This window comes from Pygocentrus nattereri, chromosome 27 (assembly GCF_015220715.1).
Source record: "Pygocentrus nattereri isolate fPygNat1 chromosome 27, fPygNat1.pri, whole genome shotgun sequence".
In the NCBI taxonomy this organism is placed as follows: Eukaryota; Metazoa; Chordata; class Actinopteri; order Characiformes; family Serrasalmidae; genus Pygocentrus; species Pygocentrus nattereri.
The window spans coordinates 23,281,842-23,298,036 of NC_051237.1; positions in this window are offsets into that span (position 1 = coordinate 23,281,842).

The window sequence follows — 16,195 nt, forward strand, 5'->3', positions numbered from 1 at the left end:
TATAAATTAAATACTTTTAAAAGTGAATTGTTCCCCATCAATATTGCAGCTGATGGATTACCTCAGAGTGCCATGCCCTTTTGTATTATTTCACACAGTTTCAAATACCTCTGTATTACCTTGACCCGTAGATACTCCGACTTTTTAAACATAATTTTTTGTCAATACTTTCTCAGATTAAGGATGATTTATCATGTTAGTCTTCTCTTCCCTGTCCTTAATTGGCCGGGTTAATTCAGTTAAAATGAATGTACTTCCCAAATTCCTATATCTCTTTCAGTCAGTCCCTTTATTTTTGTCTAAATCGTTCTTTATAACTATTGACCAATGTATAGTTAATTTTATCTGGAACAAGAAAACCCCCAAAATTCGCAATGTGGTCATTCAAAGTCCTAAGCACCTAGGTGGCCTTGCATCTCCAAACTTTCTTTTTTATTACTGGGCAGCAAACATTCGTAGTATCCTATTTTGGAGTGAGGGCCATTATGGGCTGAGCGATTGGGAATTGGAAAGTGGAAATTGATGCTGCCAGACTCATTTCCTTGATGGCTTTATTATGTGCTCCTCTAGCATCAAGCGTTAACACACCCTTTTCCAACCCAATTTTAAATGCTTCATTACGTATCTGGCGCCAATTTCGGCATCATTTTGGTCTTCAGTCCTCATCTACTAATATGCCAGCTACAGCCAATCCCTTATTTTCACCTTCAACCATAGATTCTGCCTTTCTCAATTGGCATTAAGCTGGTATCAAAAATATTCGGGACCTGTATGTTGATGGCACATTTTGCCATCATGTTTCAATGTTTCATACAGCTTTGTACCCAATTTCCTCTTCTCAATTCTCATTTTTTTAGGTTCTTGCAAATTTGTAACCATGTTAGAAATGCTTTTATATACTTTCCCAACATGCCCTCAAAATCACCCCTTGATGATATTTTGGAAATTGATGCTAGAAGCATTATCTCTAAAGTATACAACTTGTTATTTGCTTTAGCCCCTGTACATAGATCCCTTCTTAAACGACAGTGGGAACAGGAGCTACAGTTAACTTTTGATGAGGATGAGTGGGACAAGATAATTCCCCATATTCATTCTTCCTCGATTTGTGCTAGACAAATCCTTATTCAGTTAAAGTTGGTTCATCGAGTTTACTGGACAAAGGATAAACTTGCTAAGCTTAAACCAAACATTAATAATCTTTGTGATCGATGTTCCCAGGCTCCAGCCACATTATTTCATATGTTTTGGCTCTGCCCTGCTCTAAAATCTTTTTGGCATTCTATATTTCAATTCTAATTCATTAAACCTCAGGAGCCACTTCAGCATGAGAACCTGGATAATCTGAAACTTTGATTTCACGATTTGATCCTGATATTGTAGCTCTGACTGAATCCTGGCTAAAACAGTCTGTGTCCAACTCAGAAGCAGCCCCGCCTGGATATAATCTGTACAGAGCTGATAGGAAAGCAGGGGGTGGTGGAGTGGCTGTTTACATTAAACCTACTAACCAAGTAAAAACTTTTCATGTATTATCCAAAGAAAACTTTGAGTTTTTAGCCCTAAAAAGGCGCTTCATTACATCCACTACACTTCTGAAATCCCAAATACTGATTTAGCATTAGACCATTTTGGTGAAAACCTCCTGGTGGTGGTTAACAAGCAAGCTGCTTATAAATGTTAGAACCCAAGACAGATCAAAACCCTGGTTCAGCCTAGTCCTTAAGCTTAATGCTAGAAATAAATGATGGACCCTCACAGGAAGAAATCATGACAGAGAACAATAACTTACCTTCAAGCAGCAAAGGAATTAATGTACTTCTTTCATCTGGCAGCCAAAGCAGAATTTCACCTTCAGATATTTAGAAATTCAGCTTCAAACTCAGCTGACAACAAACAAATCAAATCCTAGTCCAACCCATACTTTAACTAATTATCGAGACTTCTAAATCAGAATCACTTTATTTCACCAAGAATGTTCCGCATACCAGGAATTTGCCTTGGTGTGTCACACATCTAACATAGTAAACAGACCAGACCAGCACACAGACTGTTAACAAGCATTACATTAAGGGAAAAGTAAATACACATTAAATAATAAATAGAACATTAAATAGAGAACACAGCCCATGTGAAAGGAGCTCAGGAGAACTTATGAGATGTGTGGATATCTGCTATATGTACTTTGTGAGCTTGGACCAGGCCTTCAACATGGTGGAGGTAGTATGAGGGAAGACTGATTGAGGGATCGAGGAGAACTCTGAGAACCTGGACTGGAGATCTGGGCAGCTTCAGCCTGTAGTTTGAAGGCCAGGCAAATTTCAAATTTCACTTTCAATTTTTTGTATGTAATGTGTAAAGTTCAGCCGTTGCAAGGATTTCCAACAAATCCAGAAGGTTTTTGAATAAACTCTGGAATAATATCAGGAGAAATGCTTTCCCTGAAGGTCAGTAGCTGTTCTGTGCCTTAAATGACCAAGCTTGATGTATAACAGGCGACATTAACAAACAAAAACAAATGGAAAATGTGTTTTGTTTTTAGCTGGTGGGCTTTATTTGGTGTTTCTTATTCACCTCTTTTTCATTCTGCTTTACTTACACTGGACACTACGAGACTACGGTTTGGTCCAAATGTGATTTACTGGGTGGGCTTGAACATCACCTAGTGCTGCTGCTGTGGTATTTGGTAAATCTTTTTAACTCGCCTTTATCAATGTGTGCTTTAGATATGAAAATATCTAGAGACCATATTGACCATTATATTGGCTTTAACAAAGTAGTTTATTCCTTTTTTCCTCCTCTTCTACGTCTCTTTTCTTTGTCAGTGTAAGGCTGCATGTGTGGTGGTTTCACTGGTGAGTTCTAGGGTTGGTAAACTGTCTCTCTGCCAGTGTGACAGGCTGCAGTTTGTGTTTGAGCAGTTCTGGCTCAAGGCAGCCGAGCATTTTTACCTGTTTGTATTTCTCCTCCTTTATTCTTGTAACACTGGGTGAGCAGGAGATGAAGGAGGATGCAAGTGCGAGTTGGTTTTATTGAAGTCCAGGACAGAAACCGGAGAAATAAGTAGAAAACAAGAGCACGAGTGAAACAAACAAGAAACAAAACAGAAATAAGAGACAAAACAAAAACAACAAGAAAGCTACAACTGATCTTTGAACAATCCAGAACAAACACACATGTTCACATTCAACACCAAGCAAAGACAAGACTGAAAGAAGGGGTATATACAAACACTCGAGATCAGAGACAGCTGAGAACAAAGACAGGGGCGTGGCTAAGAACAAGAAACAGGTGCAGGCTGAACACGTGTCAGAACAGGGGAGGAGCTAACACATGGACTAGAAAACAAAGGCACATGTCAGACATAAACAAAGGCACGTGACAAAGAAAAACAAGGAAACCAAGAAAAGGACAGGAAAAGACCGTTACAGTTCTCTTACTTTGTCTTTACAAACAACACGTTAATAAACATCATCACTGATGAACTCTTTATAATCTCTCTTTAATCTCTTTTTAAAAACTGGAAACACTACTAGCTCACCTGTGTTAGAGCTCCCCCTGGTGGTAAAGGAAGGGGGTACCTTGGCACAGTTGGGTTTGTTTCAGCCCTCATTTTAGTACTTTTCTCCTTTTAGACACCTTACGAACACAGTGTCCTAGAAGAGCTGTAGATTCTCTCAGACTCATCACAGTCAGAAACTGGAAGATTTAGTGCTATAAGAGACTCTAGACTTTTAGATGAGGGTATAAATTCTCTAAAACCATCATGAATATATGTAACAGTAACAATAACAGTTAGGTGTTTACCGGGAGTCAAAGCACCGGACATTAGTGGCAACCTTAGACTGTTAGCTAATAAGTAACATTCGAGGATAGTCATTTATGTAGGGGCCAATGATATCCGTCTGCGGCAGTCTGAGATAACTAAGGGTAATATTAGAGAGGTGATTAAACTGGCCAACAATGTCTGATGCCGTAATTTGCTCTGGCCCCATCCCAGTGCGGTGCGGGAGGGTGCTGCCTTACTTTCTTGCAGCATAGCTCATAGTCTTTTAGTTAGTCAGCAGGGTAGTGTAAACAACTGCTGACAGTCCAGAGCCGGGACCAGGCCGCAGACAGACAGGCTAAACCGACCATCTGCGTTCCGCCATTGAGGCATCACCCAAGTTCAACTCTATTGAGACTGTGTCTTTGCCCCAAATTAAATCTAAAATTAAACATAGAAAAACTCAATCAGCCCACTGAAACAACCTAATCAATATTAATTCATATTCAGATGATAGCACTAACACCTTAGATCTAAAGTTTGGACTACTCAATATAAGATCACTAAACTCAAAAGCAGTCATTGTAAATGAAATTATAAGTGATCATAAATTTGACGTTTTCTGTCTCACTGAAAATGGGTTAGACCAAATGAATATTCAGCTTTAAATGAAGCCACCCCTGTATGCACATAGGCCAAGATTATCAGGCAAGGGAGGTGGAATATATGTAATCTACCAAAATACTCTAGATATTAGTCAGAAACAATGTGATACTTTCACTTCCTTTGAGGTCCTTTCCATTCATGTTACAAACCCGGTCACAAAAAAGAAGGCATGTTCATTATTTAACATTTACAGGCCACCAGGGCCCTACTCTGAATTTATAAAAGAATTTAGTGATTTCACTGCAAACCTGGCTGTGTGCAATGATAAAGTAATAATTGTAGGAGATTTTAATATCCACTTTGAGAAGGTAGATGACCCACTAAAAAAGGCATTTACTTCAATTCAAGACTCTCTTGGTATTACCCAAAATGTAGCAGGGCCTACACATTACTGTAGTCACACGTTAGATTTAGTTTTGACACGAGGTCTCAACACAGACAAGCTTAATATCCTACTGCAAATCTCAGCAATCTCCGACCATTACCTGATTTCATATGAGCTGCGTCTTAACCATAATATATGTACGTCCCCTCAATATTCTACAAAGCGCTCAATAAAACCTTTTACCGCCCTACAATTCATAGAAAACCTTCCAGAACTATCAACGCCAGTTTTCACTCCATCAGACACAATAGAGCTAGACTTACTAACCGATTATTTAGAAAATACCTTCCGATCTACTTTAGAAAATGTGGCGCCACTTACAATAAAATGCAATTCCCTCAAAATTACTCAAAGAAGTACTACCAGTTATTATAAACCCTCTTTTAATTATAGTAAACTTGTCCCTTAGTCTGGGCCATGTACCCAAAGCTTTTAAACTAGCAGTTATCAAACCTCTGATCAAGAAACCAAAATCTTGATGTTAGTGTATTGTCTAATTACAGTCCTGTTTCCAACTTACCGTTTATATCTAAGATCTTAGAAAAAGCTGTGGCCCAAAAACTTAGTTCATATCTACATAAGAACCATATATATGATATCATATATATTCAGGCCACATCGCAGCACTGAGACAGTGTGGTGAATTTGATCTTATTAATTCTATAGTCGTAACATTATTTTCTATCATATTGGTTATTACTGTGTAGATTCTGGTTGAGTTTATCCTGTGGGCCTCTGACTGAAATAGTAGTGGAGCTGATTCAGGAGGCAGCTGGACAGGATAGGGCCCCCCTGAACGTCAACAAATGCTATATATGGGGGTTAAGCTACTGGGGCCATTTTGTACAAAAACGTATGTTTATACCAAATTTGGCTTGAGAGGATCCATACGTTGAATTGAGGCTATTTTGACAGAAACCAGATGTGGGCTATACGTCCACAGCAACATATAAAACCAGGAGTTGGAATGTACGTGTCAGAGAACTATTGGCGGTTCTCTCCAAGCTGTTTCGCGAAGGCTTGTCTGTGACTTCGACCTCTCAATGCTAATAAACATCTTTATATGCAAGAGATGAGTGTCACCGAAGAGTTTGTTCCTACACCTTTACAGCATCGCTACTAACGAAACCACAACAGCTCTAGTTAAGAGAACTAATGATCTTCTTCTTTACTCTGATCAAGGCTACGTATCCCTGTTAGTGCTACTTGACCTCAGCGTGGCTTTCGATACAATAGACCACAATATTCTCCTAGAAAGGTTAGAAAACATGGTTGGAATCACAGGGACGGCCCTATCATGGTTCCAATCTTACCTAACAGAATGTTATCAGTTCGTCAGTGTAAACAATTTATCTTGCAACACAATTATCACAAAATAAGATTTGAAGTTCTGCAAGGCTCTATTTTAGGACCATTATTATTTATACTATACATGTTACCGTTAGGCACAGTTATAAGTAACCATGGCATTAACTTTCATTGTTACGCAGAAGGCAACTGTACATATCAGCTAAGCCTGATGACAAATACAGGTTAAAGGAAATGGAGGAGTGTTTAAAAGACGTGAAATGCTGGATGTCATAGAACTTCCTCCTACTAAACAGTAACAAAACAGAGGTTCTCCTTCTGGGTCCAAAATTGGCAAGAAATAAATTACCAGATTTAATTTTAAATCTCGTGACTTTCCAGTTACACCTGGCTCAGCAGCAAAAAATCTTGGCATCATAATGGATTTAGATTTATGATTCGATCAACACATAGGCAGCATCACTAGGACAGCTTTTCTACAGAGTTCATCTGAGATTGACTGACGCAAAGTGGAAAAGTGTCCTGTGGTCTGACGAGTCCACATTTCAAATTGTTTTTGGACATCATGGACGTTGTGTCCTCTGGGCCAATAAGGAAAAGGACTGTCCAGATTGTTATCAGCGCAAAGTTCAAAAGCTAGCATCTCTGATGGTGTGGGGGTGTGTTAGTGCCCATGGCATGGGTAACTTGCACATCTGTGAAGGCACCATTAATGCTGAAAGGTACATACAGGTTTTGGAGCAACATATGCTGTCATCCAAGCAACGTCTTTTTCAGGGACGTCCCTGCTTATTTCAGCAAGATGATGCCAAGCCACATTCTGCACGTGTTACAACAGCATGGCTTCGTAGTGAACTACGACTACCTTGGGGCCTTCCAAGATGGCTCCAGTGTATACTGCGAGCCGTCTTTGTCTCCTTGGGCTTCTTTATCTGTCGCTGTTGAGTTTTTTTTTTTTTTGTGCTATCCTGTTGGCTCTGCGTTACTTGATCGCCAAACACTTTTGAACCTTCGTCCACCCAATTCACACTTTTTCCATCTGGGAAATACACCAAGAAGTCTTCCTCCATTTCTGGCAGGCGTACCGGACTGTATACACCGGCTACCACTTATCTTTCCTCATAGGAAGCGCATGAAAAGACGGGGAAAACGTGGCGGCATTTGGGTACGCATTAGGACTTACTTGAAATCTGTAGGATTGACTCATTTTCATACTACTACAGATGTGTTGCCGCATTTTCCTGCACTCCTGCTACTGGTCCAAATTCAGACGTCATCGCTGGATTCAGCCTGTTGGACCTCCTGTTGCTTTGGATCAGCCGGAGGCGCTTCCTTCTGTTTGGCGGTGAGTCCGGTCCTCCAAAGGTGGCGTGAATCACAGTTTCACGTCTGTTACCCGTCTTCTACTCCAGTATGGAGGTGCAGCTTTTGGAGCTGAACTCCTCTCCCTCAGTCCTCTGCAGGCTGTTGTGTCGTCCACCTAAATGTGTTAAAGACTTTATCCAGGACTTTGGTAACCTACTGGGGAGTCTCTTGTTAAAATGCGATCGTCTTTTAATTGTTGGTGATTTTAACGTCCATGTTTGTTGTGAGTCTGGACCACTCATAAAGGATTTCCTGGCCCTTATTGACTCTTTTAATCTAACTCAGTGGGTGAGTGACCCCACCCATGAAAAAGGGCACACACTCGATTTGGTGCTGTCTTATGGTCTGGACGTTTGTATCACCGAAATTAAGGACTGTGGTATATCAGACCATTTTTCTGTTATCTTTAATACGGTGGTTTGTAACCAAGGGTTGTATAATGAGAGACCTGTGCAGTGTTTGCGCACCATAAATCCCGCAACCGCTGCTCAGTTCTTTCGCTTTTACTAACTCTTTACTTTATGATGCTAACTTCTGTGCAGATCTACATGTTGAACAGTTGGTTAGTCTTTTTGACTCAACATTCTGCTATCCTGGACTCTGTTGCTCCATTCAGGTCTAAACGTTTTAAGCCTTCTCATCAGCCATGGCTGAATGACACCACGTGTGCTCTTAGACGTGAGTGTCGGCGCGCTGAAAGAAAGTGGAAGAAGGACAAACTTCATACGTCTTTGGGGATCCTGCGTGATTGTTCATCTGAATACCAGAGCTCTGTTAAAGCTGCAAAATCTGCTTTTTTCTCTAACCTGACTTCCAGGAATAGTCGCAAACCTTATGTTCTTTTTAATATTTTTAATTCTATTATTAACCCATTTGACACTGTTCCGTTGGAAGCTTCTACTGCAATCTGCGAACATTTCTTAAGAAATTTTACTGACAAAATATTTTCTTTCATCACACTCACTGGCTGTTCTAGATCAAGGTTCACCTTTTAAATGCTCAGCTGTCTTTCAGCAGTTTGAGCTGGTGACCTTTTCAGTTTTAAAGGAAGTGGTCTTGCACTTAAGGTCTTCTAGTTCCCCTCTAGATATCCTCCCACCTTGTCTTCTCATAGAAAGTCTTCAAATTCTTGGGCCTAGTATTTTGCTCATTGTAATGCCTCTCTGTCATCTGGCTGTGTACCAGCTGCCTTCAAACAAGCTGTTGTACAGCCTATTATTAAAAAGAAGAACATTTGTCTCAAGATTTTATCTAATTATAGGCCGATCTCTAAATTACCATTTATGTCAAATCTTTTATGTCAAAAGACTGTTCTTAACCAACTTTAAACCTTTTTAAATACCCATGACATTTGTGAAGAGTTTCAGTCTGGTTTTAAAAGTTTTTAATGATCTTGTCTTAATTGTTGACTTTTCTGGTTCTGTTAGACCTAACTGCTGCCTTTGACACAGTTCATCACAGCATTCTTTTGTCCAGACTTGAACATGCTGTGGGCTTCAAAGGCACAGTTTTATCATGGTTTAAATCTTATTTATCTGATAGGTCCTTTTCTGTAGCTTTGGGTAAATATTCCTCTTCCTTAGCCCCTATTTGTTGTGGTGTACCTCAAGGGTCCATTCTAGGTCCTGTCTTGTTTTCATTATATATGATCCCTTTAGGGGGGATTTTTAGGAAGTATAACATTCCATTTCATGGTTATGCGGATGACATCCAAATTTATTTTCCTATTAAACTGGGCGCTTCTGTCCCTCTCCAGCCTCTATTTAACTGTCTTCATGATGTTAAAGACTGGCTAACTCAGAATATTCTTACATTAAATGAAAACAAGACAGAAACCATTGTATTTGGAAGTCGTTTCGCTTTGGACAAGTTAACCGATACCCTTGGCCCTCTTGCTTCTCAATGTTCCTCAGTTATCAGAAATCTTGTGTACTTTGACAGCTCCCTTAAACTTGAGAAACAAGTTAATTCTGTTGTGAAGTCCAGTTTTTATCAGCTGCGACTAATTGCCAAGGTGAAATCCTATCTTCCTCGTAAGGACCTTGAAAGACTCATCCATGCTTTCATTACCTCTAGGTTGGACTACTGTAATTCCCTTTATTCCGGTCTTGATCAGTCATCTCTCTATCTCTTACAGTCAGTCCAAAATGCTGCTGCACGTCTCTTGACAGGTACCAGAAAGCACGATCATATCACTCCAGTCTTGGCTGCTTTACATTGGCTCCCTGTCCAATTTCGTATTGATTTTAAGATCCTTTTACTAACTTTCAATGTCTTAAATGGCAAGGCACCCAGCTACCTTGTTAAGATGCTCAAACCATGTAAGCCTTATAGATCACTGAGATCATCTAGTCAGATGTTGCTGGAGCAGCCGAAATCTTGTCTTAAACACAAAGGAGATCGGGCCTTCGCAGTTATTGCCCCTAGACTCTGGAATAAACTGCCACTTCATGTCCGTACTTCAGAGTCTACACAGTCTTTTAAATCCTCCTTAAAAACTTATCTATTTACCTTAGCTTTTAATGAAAGTTCAGTCTGAGCTTTCAGGTCCTTTGTCTCTGATCTCATTTTAGTGTATTCTATTTATTGTATTTGTTGCTTTATATTATGTTTTATTCTTGTTTATTGACTTTTGGATTTTTTTTTTTTAGAAAATTTATTCATTTCATTTTAAACAATCATAAAAATAATCACAAATGAAATGAAAGGCAGCAGAAAGAAGACAAAAATCTTATGATATCTGCCCCTTTTTTCCCTGAAATTATTTTGAACACTAATAATTTCTAGAAAACAAACTAAACAAAAAACAACACAAAACAAAAACATCAGGTCATTCTCGTACAACAGTTCACAAAAATATACATTATACTATTTCATAATTTTTCATAAACCAACTTTTATCATCCTTTTAAACACATGCATTGATCTAGCATTTTTAACTTCACTCTCCAGGTTATTCCATAACCTTATTCCTTGAATTGAAGTCACCGCTCCTTTAAACTAGTTCGAAATTTAGGCTTTACAAACATCTCTATCCCCTTAAGATTATTGCAGCTCTTTCTCTTAACAAAATTTAATTGAATGTTTGAAGGTAATGTGTTTTTATGAGCCTTATACATTAACAAATAAATATTAAAGTCAACTAAATCATAGAATTTCAATAATTTCAACTGATAAAACAATGTATTTGATGGATGTGTGTAATGTTTTCTTGTTATAATTCTTACAGCTCTTTTCTGTAGAACAAAAATAGAATTTGTAATTGTTTTGCACGCTTTCCCCCAGATTTCAATACAGTAAATCAAGTGTGGAACAATTATTGCATTATACAACATATACAGAGCTTTGTCATTAAATAACTCCCTTACTTTGTACAACACTGCAATGGATTTAGCGATTTTTATTCTTAAATAATTTATGTGGGGTTTCCATGTCAGCTTTTCATCAATGATGACACCCAAAAATTTCACCTCACTGACTCTGCTAATCTCAACACCCTCCACTCTAAATGAAACATTGATCAATTTCTTTCTGTTACTAAATATCATATACTTTGTTTTATCCAAATTTAATGATAATTTATAAAGTTGAAACCAAGCTTGTATTTTCACAAATTCTGTCTGTATCATATCCAACATCTGTTCAATATCAATGTTCAATATCAAAACAAAAAATGTGGTGTCATCAGCAAATAAAATACATTTAAATAATCCTGAGACATTTACCAAATCATTTACATATAAAATAAATAACTTTGGACCAAGTACAGAACCCTGAGGAACTCCACATATAATCTTACAAAGACCGGATCATACGTCATTTATTTGTACAAATTGTTTTCTATTTTTTAAATAGCTAGATACCCACTGTAGTGCTGTTCTTCTAATGCCATATTTACTCAGCTTTTCGAGAAGAATACTGTGGTCAATAGTGTCAAATGCTTTCTTTAAATCAACATAAATGTTAACACAATACTGTTTTTGATCAACTGCAGTTGTTATCTGTTCCATCAATTCTATGAGAGCCATTGATGTTGAATTATTTGACCTAAATCCATACTGATTACTACTTAATATATGTTGTTTATCAATGAATTGATCTAATCTGTTTACAAATAATTTCTCTAAAATTTTTGAAAACTGTGGCAACAAGGATATTGGTCTATAATTTTTAAAGGCACATTTATCACCAATTTTATAAAGAGGTACTACCTTAGCTATTTTCATATTATCCGGAAATATTCCAGTTGAAAATGATAAATTACATATATATGTAAATGGCTCAATAATACAACCAATTACATCCTTCACTAACATCATATCCATGTTTGCAAAATCTTTTGATCTTTAATCTGCAATTTTTTAACAATACTCAGTATTTCTTCTTTATCAGTTTCACCAAGAAAGATGCTGTCGATGCAACCCATGAGAGTATGATTTATATTGTTATCCACTTTTGGTATTTTAGCTGCAAGACTTGGGCCAACATTCACATAATATTGATTGAATTTGTTTACTATTTCACTTTGATCCCATATTTCTTTGTCTTCTTTTACAAAATACTGTGGAGTATCTGAAGATGTTTTATGTTTTTTCAGAACACTATTCTTTACTCCCCATGTTGCTTTCATATCACCCTTACTTTTATTTAATAATTCACTATAATATTCCTTCTTATGCTTTCTTATAATCCATACCAACTTGTTTTTATATTTCTTATATCTCTCTTCTGCTTCTTTTGTTCTCAATTTCAAGAAACATGAATACAAATAATTCTTTTTTTTACAGGCATTCCTTAACCCATTTGTCATCCATGGCTTCTCAACAACATATCTCCTGGCACAGTTTTTTTGCATACAATTTTTTTCATACAATGTTTCCAAAGTATTCATAAACACATCATATGCTCTATTTACATCATCAACATACACTTCCTTCCAGTTTTGTTTTCTTAAATCGTCTTTCAATTTCTCCAAAGCTTTTTTTGAAGTATTTATCATTTTTTCCTTTATTAAAACAGCTTTTTCACTGCACTGATCATTTTTACAAATTGTAAACACTGGCAAATGATCACTTATGTCAGTTATCAAAATCCCACTCAACACCTTTTCTTTTCTTATATTTGTAAAAATATTATCAATCACTGTATCACTGTGGGTTGTAATTCTTGTTGGTTTGGTTATTAAAGGATAAAGACTTAAGCTATACATTGTATTAATAAATGTACAAATATTATTTGAATCGGTTTGACTTCCCAGATCAATGTTAAAATCTCCACACAGAAAAACTGTTTTGTTTTTTAGAATTTTCATTTAATATATCAACAGTAATCATTTCCATTATGCCATCAACAGTTATTGACATTTTGTCCCTAATTTTACACTTTAATTTAATATCAGTAAATAAAGCAAAAGAAGTTTGAATTCATGCTTCTACTATTAAAATGCATAATAGAGAAACCTCCCTTTACCATTTTATTGTCATTGAATTGCTCCTCATTATAATATTGACAATCCTCAATCACTGGAAAAAAATCTGCATCAACCATAGTATCTACATCATATATTTTAGACTCTAAATCTTTGTAAACATTCATTTATTTATTTTCCCTTTTCTTTTTCCCTTTCATTCCTTTTTTTATGTTTATCTAAACAGAGCATTTGTAAACCCATGTTTATTTCTGTTATTTTACTGTTATTGTTGTGCATCACTACTTATCAGCTTCTAACCTATCTAATTGGTCTAAGGATCTAATCCATAGACCTTTAGCATTCTCAGGCGCATCTTTTGTTTTTATAAAAACTTTACAGTTCATTGTCCATGTTGCCTGGATTTTGTTCTGTTTTCTTAGTAATCTGGCTTTCTTGGCAATATCTGCATTCTTTTTAGTGAGATGTTCGTTAATATAAACACTTGTACCCTTCAGATTTCTTCCTTGCTTCAGCAAATCAATCTTATGTTTTCTATAATTGAACCGAATAATTATTGGTGCTACCGCAGACTTTCCTCTCTGATTTTTGATTGGTAGAGTGTGACAAGATTCAATGTTTTCCTTTTCAATTTCAATGTATTTACTCTGCAGGAATGTAATTACCTGCACCTCTGTTGTACTTTCATGTTCTAAATTGTTGTCATTCCTGCTCCTTCTCACAGCCTGTGAATAGCTCCGTGGTTTTATTTCTAATCCTGTTATCATGACATCATTTATTCGAGAAAACTGCTCCAAGTCGGCTACTCTGTTTTCCAAAATTTCAATTTTTTTGGTTTGTTCCATGTTTAGAATTTTAAGCTGCTTGATTTAATTTAGCAGTTCAGTTATAGTTATCTGTTGTTTAGTCAATGTCGCCAACTCACCAGACATCATGTTCATGGCGTCTTTTAATTCCTCCATATCCTTTTGTATTGCTTTCATAGCCATCATTGTTAGCAACAAAAATCCAGTCCCAAAACAATGATTTCACCCACCGCGGCCGGTGTAGCCCCCTCTCAGGTGGCCCAACGCAGCGCAGATCGCGGCCGGTGTAGCTCCCTCTCAGGCGGCACAACGCAGCGTACATTGGGGCCGTGTAGCCCCCTCTCAGGCTGCCCAACGCAGCGTGGATCGCGGCCGGCGTAGGTCCCTCTCAAGCGGCCCAACGCAGCGTAGATCGCGGCCGGTGTAGCTCCCTCTCAGACGGCCCGAATATTGCTTAATTTTAAACTTGTAAAGCACTTTGGTCAACTTCGTTGTTTTTAAATGTGCTCTAGAAATAAAATTGACATTGACATTGACAAGAGTGCAGGTACTAGACTGGCCTGCCTGCAGTCCAGACCGTCTCCCATTGAAAATGTGTGGCACATTATGAAGCACAAAATTTGACAACGGAAACCCCGGACTGCTGAGCAACTGAAGTTGTACATCAAGCAAGAATGGGAAAGAATTCCACCTACAAAGCTTCAACAATCAGTGTTCTCAGTTCCCAAATGCTTATTGAGTGTTGTTAAAAGGAAAGGTGATGTAACACAGTGGTAAACACGCCCCTGTCCCAACTTCTTTGGAACGTGTTGCAGGCATCAAATTCAAAATGAGTGAATATTTGCAAAAAACAATAAAGTTTATCCATTTGAACATTAAATATCTTGTCTTTGTAGTGTATTCGATTGAATATAGGTTGAAACGGATTTGCAATTCATTGTATTCTGTTTTTATTTATGTTTTACACAACGTCCCAACTTCATTGGAATTGGGGTTGTAAAATCCTTTTATTGACATATAAAGCCCTACATGGTCTTGCTCCTGAGTACCTGCAAGACCTTATTTCCTATTATGAGCCATCATGAATACTCAGATCCCAGAGTGCTGGCTTATTAATAGTTCCAATAATTCATAAGGCTGCAGCTGGGAGAAGAGCCTTTTCTTATAAAGCCCCCAAACTCTGGAAGGATCGTCCAGAAAATGTTCGGGACTCACAGTCTCAATATTTAAAACTAGGCTGAAAACTCACTTGTTCAGTTTAGCTTTTGGTAGGTAATGTTCCCCCCCTAGATAAAGGCAGCAGATCCAGGGGTCCATGGACACAGGGAATTATAGTAAACTGAGACGCTGGTGCTGTCGTCCCGCTGCTCGCACGCGGTCACTCAGGTTTGTGGATGGTGGAGCGAAGGGATGCCAAACTGTGCTGCCATGTCTGTGTCCTTCTGGTTCTCTCCTTTTAGCTAAGCGGTTATAGTCAGATCTGCTGGAGTCGTTAGCCACACTCTGGAAATGTTCACATTCCCTGTTTTATGTACAAACAGAATAAAACTAATTCCCTCTACCTGCCTTTTTTCCGAGTATACGACCACCCACCTGTCCGGCCCGACACTGAAGGATGACTGACTGTTGAGCTCTCCTGCTACCCACTTCAGACCAGCTGCCCACGCCCCAGGTACCACCACCTACCTTGGACTAGCTGCCCACCCTACATTGAAGTTCTCATGGACTCCCAGCTATTACTACTACTACTAATACTGCTATTAATATTAGCAATATAATAACTCTGTAGGTAGCTTGATCAGAGGAGGATGGGTCCCCCCTTGGTTCCTCCCAAGTTTTCTTCCTCAGCTCTGAGGGAGGTTCTCTTTGCCACTGGTGCACCAGGCTTGCTCACCTGGGGTTTTACACTTATGTTAAAACTTTGTCTTTTCTGGAATTCTGTGAAGCTGCTTTGTGACATGACTTGTAAAAAGTGCTACAAAAAAATTGATTTGATTTAATTTGATGATCCATCATGAGGTTCCGCCAATATTCCTGTGCATTTCTTGAGGAGCAACCGTACTATTGGATGAAGCTGGGGTGAAATGTTTTGTCCACTAAATGGTGCAGATTAAACAGGTCTATCAGGTCACCCACATATAGAGACCCAACGCTTTCATCGCCATCAAACACATCTTCAAAACCATCGCACTGTGTCCTGTGATCGACAGACAGCCTCATCCGGAATCATGTCACATTCTCTTTGTGGAGGTCACTCCACTGTGCTGTCCTCCTCTGAAAGCAAGATACATGCGACAGCTTTGCAAACCGTGTGTGTTTTCTATCTTTCTTTGAACTCTCTGTATAGGTAGAGTGAACTGTCAATCATCACCAAGCACATTGTCAGCCGGTCAATCAAGTACAGTCCTGTGGCAAAAAGGGGTAGAGCCTCCCATTCAAGAGCAGCATGGACAAGCTGTGCGTCAGCCACC